The sequence below is a fragment of the Rhinatrema bivittatum genome, chromosome 1 (assembly GCF_901001135.1).
Source record: "Rhinatrema bivittatum chromosome 1, aRhiBiv1.1, whole genome shotgun sequence".
Lineage (NCBI taxonomy): Eukaryota > Metazoa > Chordata > Amphibia > Gymnophiona > Rhinatrematidae > Rhinatrema > Rhinatrema bivittatum.
This window is the reverse complement of record NC_042615.1, coordinates 284936070-284942069: the sequence shown is the minus strand read 5'-3', so window position 1 is coordinate 284942069 and position 6000 is coordinate 284936070.

The window sequence follows — 6000 nt, the reverse complement described above, 5'->3', positions numbered from 1 at the left end:
AAGTGTTTTCCTTGGCCCAGCTACTGAGAGATACTTGTATGAATAGAAAATGAATAACTATAATTTTAAACCATTTATGCCAAGATTTGATGTGTAAAGTGCATTTTCGTCATCTAAGAACTACAGGAAAGATTTATTTTGGACATTCAACTTGATCCTCCAGAATATTTTGTTTGCGCTTACATCCCCTAGTGGTGAAAGTGAACTGTTATTGCCCCAGGACAGCAAAATTGAGAGCCCCCCTATCACTTTGGTCCTTAGACGATAGATTCCCCCCCCCCCCCCCCAATGGACAGAATACTACTCCGGGGCCTGTGGGACTGAGAGAAAATTTGAAGAAGTGGCCCCAGGACTCTGTGTGTCCCTGCCCTCCTGGCTTCAAAACTGGAACAGGGGTTATAGAAATACAATTGGTGAGGATAGGCAGGACCCAAGCACGGGGGTGGTAGGGTATGGGGGTGCCCGGTCCAGGCTGTAACCCTATTATGAAGAAAAAACTAAATTATGCATCATGTTTGAGGATATTTATGGAAAGTCCTGCACTACCTATGGAGGGCCCAAGTTGTAAGGTTTCAAAAGCAGAACAAGCAGCATTCCTAACAGTGAGTTGCTGGCTATTTCAGGACCCTTCTGTAGAATAGAGAATATGTGTTTGCAATTAATTCTAGGAATTGTAGTTTGAGAGACAGTATTTATGCTTCTCTATTTGACATGCTCTCTCAAGAACTATAAATTCCTGAGTCCCTTGTGCATATAGAAAGTGAGGGACATTGGTCCCAGATACTAAGGGACAGTAAAAACTACTAGTGTTGCTGGTAAGATTTACAGGTCCAAAAGGGAGTAATAACTTAAAGCTAGTGGTCTGTATATTGCACAGAGAAAAATGAAACAGGGATAAGGAAAAGTTGCCAGGTATATCATATGACTCCAATCTAGTGCTTTCAAAAGAAAGGTAATATCACCATTAAACCACAGAAACATTTTTTGATTCAGTTCATTTTTCAGTTCTGTTTCATTCAGTTTGTTTGCTATGGAAGAGAAGCACATTCATTTTATTTGTTTCCATTAAAATCAATCAGGGAAGTAATGCATCCTATTTTTCACTCTAACATTAGAGTTTTCCATCCGAATCTTATGGCTCAGTAATAGCACCCCAAGGCATCCAAAACAGTGTGAACACCCCATGGCACCAAAGAGAGGTAAAGGGCATTAAAAGTGGCATGAACAGCCCAAGCTAATGCAAGGGTGCAAAACAGCACAAACAATGGGGCGAACACCCCTAAGCACTAAAAGAAGGGCAAAGAGCACCATCAGTAACAAGAACAGTCCAAGGCATCATGAGAGGAGCAAAGAGCACCTACAGCAGTGGCATGAACACCCCAAAGATCCATGAGACGGGCAAAGCAACACCAGGAACACCCCAAGGCATCATAAGAAGAGCAAATGCACCTATAAAAGTGGCATGAACACCCAAGATATCATGAGGGGGCAAAGCAGCACCAACAGTGGCAGGAACACCCCAGTGCACCAAAAGAGGGGCAAAGGGAACCAATAACAGGAGTATGAACACCCCAAAGCACCATACCGGGCAAAACAGCACCAATAGTGGCATGAATACCCAAAGACACCCAAAGAGGGGGAAAACGGCACAAACAGTGGCATCAACACCCCAAGGCATAAAATGAGTCAGGCTGAACAGCAACAGTAAGACTGGCAGCAAGATCCATGGGAATCCAAAGAGTGGAAGGGTTTATTTTCTTTTGTTTTTGAGCAAATTACCCCAGCAGAACCAAGAAAACAGGAGGAACAGGCTGGGCAGCAACAGTGGCACAAAACAGCAAGGTGCTGAGTTAAAAAAGTATGGGTACTGGTTCAGTGTAACTTTGCGTGCAGTTCTTGTTGCGCTCGGGGGTGGACCCTTTGCCTGTGGTAGTACAGGGACTGTCCACAGGGGGCGGAGCATGGAAGGAGACAAAGGCGGTGTAGAGCTTCACCACTGGAAGCCCGAGGTCCCCCCAGGAGGAGCCCGTAGGGACCCGGGCTGCTTGGACTTAGGTGGGCCTCGCAGGGTCTCCTGGGAGAGTGTAAGTCCGGCGTGCCCACAGATGCTAGAGGAGCGCTATCGGGTTCGAGGCTGGAAACAGGTTGGAGGAGAGCGAACCAGAATAGAGATGGTGAGGACAAGGCTAGGGACAGTGCCAGAATCAAGCAAGGTCAGAGTCCAGAAGTCAGTCCGAGGAATGGTCAACGAAGCAAGGGTCAAGATCCAGAGGTCAGGCAAGGTTGAAGAACAAGCTGAGGTCTTGGGCAGGCGGCAGGCAGGTAGGCAGGTCAGGAACAAGCTGAGGTCTTGGGCAGGCGGCAGGCAGGTCAGGAACAAGCTGAGGTCTTGGGCAGGTGGCAGGCAGGCAGGTCAGGAACAAGCTGAGGTCTTGGGCAGGCGGCAGGCAGATCAGGAACAAGCTGAGGTCTTTACCAGAAGGACAGTCCGAGGTAAGACCGGGGAGACGAACAACGAACAATGGAACAAGCAGGGCAAGGAAGCAGGAACAAGCAGGAATGGAACTGGAACAGAAGGATCCTGGAATGAGACTAGGAACAAGCATGCAGGAACACAAGCAAGGGCAATCTCAGGAACAAACCGACCCGATTGCCAAGGCAAGGAAGTGAGGCCAGGAACATCCTTTTAACATGCGTTCAATCAGGGTGCACCGCAGAACTAGGCCCCGCCCTGGAACCTACATCAGGGCAGCTGGTCAGCACGCGCGCGTAGGGTTGTGGCTAGCTGCTGCGACACCGAGGCCCAGCGTGCAGCCGATGGCCCGGTGACCGCCACCGCGGGATGCCAGGGCCTAGCTGGACTTGCAAGGGCCGCGAGGGAGACAGGACCAGGACCCGCTGTGGAACCCCGAAGGTGAGCATTCCCGTGCGTGGGACGACTGCGGGTGGGGCGCGTAACAGTTCTCTTGATCACATGGAAATGCAGGGGAATCCCAGCAGAGGGAAGTTTATCTTAATGAAGACCAATTTTTCCATTAGTGCTAGTGCAAGCTGTCCCCTGCCATTCAAAATACATAATCACTAGAATAGCTGGTTGGTGGACAAAAAGGAAATGCTGGGTAAGCTTTGTGAGGTCTGGCCAGACTGCAGTCTGTATGCCCAGTATGCCAATAGATCTGTGTCCATGACCTTGATGGACTCTTCACAGTACCTCCTAACTGAAATTTGTGCAGGGATTTCCTATGCTGAAGAGCAGGAAATGCCGGTCTTAGTTACCAAATGCTGAAGATATGGCTTGTGGCAGGAGATCCATTTGTTGCGCCAGGAGGTGGACCCTTGGCCTAGTGCAGGATTGGTAGGCTCCCTGGTCGGAACTAGAGAGCGCCTGCCACCAGGAGGCAGAGCACAAGAGGAGACAGAGGCTAGCTGGAGCTTCGCCACTAGCAACCCTAGGTACCCCCAGGTTGAGCCTTTGAGTACCCGGGCTGCCTGGTCTTAGGTGGGCCTCGCAGGATCTCCTTGACAGGAAGACAGGAAGTTCAGGGGTGTGCCCACCATGATCAAGGGTTCACGGTCGATACTCAGGCCAGAAGTCCTGGGTGCCTAAGAAGGCCAGAAGAGAGTCTCTGAATGTATGGCAAGGATCAAGGCCAGATTCAAGGAAGCGTGGTCAGCCAATGCAAGGGTCAGAGCCAGTAATCAGTCCGTGGGTAACCAGCCAAAGCAGAGGTCAAGTTCCAGGAGACAGTCAGACGTGGTCGAGTTCAGGCAGAGGTCAGTTCCAGGCAGTGTGCAGACGTGGTCAGTAATCAGGCAGAGGTCAGTTCCAGGCAGCATGCAGACGTGGTCAGTAATCAGGCAGTCGTCAGTTCCAGGCAGCATGTAGAACAGGCAGAAGGTCAGAGGCAGGCAGCGATCAACGTAGTCAAAGGGAAGCCGTGGTCAGTACCGAGAAGACAGTCCAAAAGGTACTACCTGGGGAGATGAGGAGACAGAAGGACGCTGGAACAGAAGGATGAGGAGACAGAAGGATGCTGGAACAGGACTGGAACGAGACCTGAACAGGACTGGAACGAGACTGGAACAAAGGCTGGAATGAGACTGGAACACAGACTGGCATGCAGAGGCAAACTAGAAATCACTAAGATCGACCGATTGCCAAGGCAAGGAAGTCAGGGCAGGAGCTTCCTGTTCTAGGACAGTCAATCAGGGCGTGTCGAGGAGCTGGGATCCGCCACTGACCCTTTAAGATGCCGGGCATGCGCCTAGGGGCAGGGCCGATGCCACGGAGGCCTGGCTGGCAGGGCCGACGCTGCGAGGCCTGGCTGGAAGACGAAGGCCCGGCGACTGCTGCTGCCGAGGCTTAGCTGTGCTTGCCACCGCTGCAGGGGAGGACGACCCAGGGCCCTTGAGAGAGCTGGAGAGGTGAGCAGGCCCAGGCGTGGGCTGAGCGTTGACGGGACGCACAACAGTATCCCCCCCTTCTAGGCCTCCCCCTCCTCGGGCGAGGCTTGTCTGGGTGCACCCTATGGAAGGCCCAGAGGAGATCCTTGTCCAAGATGTTCTGTGATGGCTCCCAAGAGTTCTCCTCGGCCCTGTACCCCTCCCAAGAGAGTAGATACTGCCAGCATCCTTGATGTCGACGGATGTCGAGGACCTCTCTTACCTGGGGTATGATCTGACTCAGTGGACATTTGAGGCGGAGGTGGATCTTTGCGGGAAGGCCAAGATAGCACAAGTGGTTTCAGTAGAGAAACATGGAAGGTATTGTGGATACCAATTGATCGCGGCAACTGTAACTGGTAGGTGACTGCTCCTACTCTCCGGAAGATGGGAAAAGGTCCAATGTACTTGGGAGCCAGGCGATCTGAGGGGAGTCGCAGCCTAATGTGCTTGGTATTTAGCCATACCTTTTGACCGGGTCTGAAGGGTGGGGCTGCCCTTCTATGGGCGTCAATGAAGTCCTTGGAACGTTCTGCGGTTTGGGTGAGTCGTTCATTTACTTGGTTCCATACATTACAGATACTTTGCGCCGTGAACTGCGCTGCTGGTGAAGGAACAGAGAGTGGTACCGGCAATGGTAGTCATGGTTGGCATTCAAATTCCAAAGAAAATGGGGAGATGTCTGTGGCGGCAGCAAGATGCGTATTATGAGACAATTCGGCCCAAGGGAGCAAGTCGGCCCAATTATTTTGCTGGTCATTTACGTAAGGTCTGAGAAAGGCTTTCAGGGTCCGGTTAGTTCTTTCGGCTTGGCGGTTCACCTGAGAATGGTATGCTGAGGTGAAGCTTAGCTGAATATTAAACTTTTGACACAAGGACCACCAATACTTTGCAGCGAATTGTGGGCCTCTGTCTGATACAATTTCCTTAGGTAGCCCATGAAGTCAGAAGATGTGTGTCAAGAACAGCTTGGCAAGTTCAGGAGCCGATGGGAGGCTCCAGAGTGGGATGAAATGTTCCATCTTGGAAAAACGGTCGATGATGACCCAGATGACAGTGTTGTTTGAAGAGGGTGGAAGATCAGTGATGAAATCTGTAGATATGCTGGCCCATGGTTCAGTGGGCACTGGTAGTGGCTGCAAGAGTTCCCATGGCCGGCTGGTGAATGGCTTCTGTTGTGCACATATTGGGCATGAGTCCACATAGTTATGAGAGTCTGTCACCATGCTGGGCCACCAGTAATAACCCCTCAGCATTTCTAGGGTTCGTGCTCGACCAGGATGTCCAACTAGATTCGAATCATGGGCCCAGTGGAGTACGCGTTCACGTAGCCGATGTGGGATGACTGTTTTACCAACCGGTACTGTTGCAGTTACTGCAAGGGACACACAGGCCAGGTCAATGATGTGCCTTGGGATGTCTGGGGTATCTTCAGGCTCGAGAGAGCGCAAGAGTCCATCAGCATGAAGGTTTTTGGAGGCTGGTCGATAACGCAACTCAAAGTTGAATCGTTTGAAGAATAATGCCCAACGGGCTTGTCTCGGGTTTAATAATTGC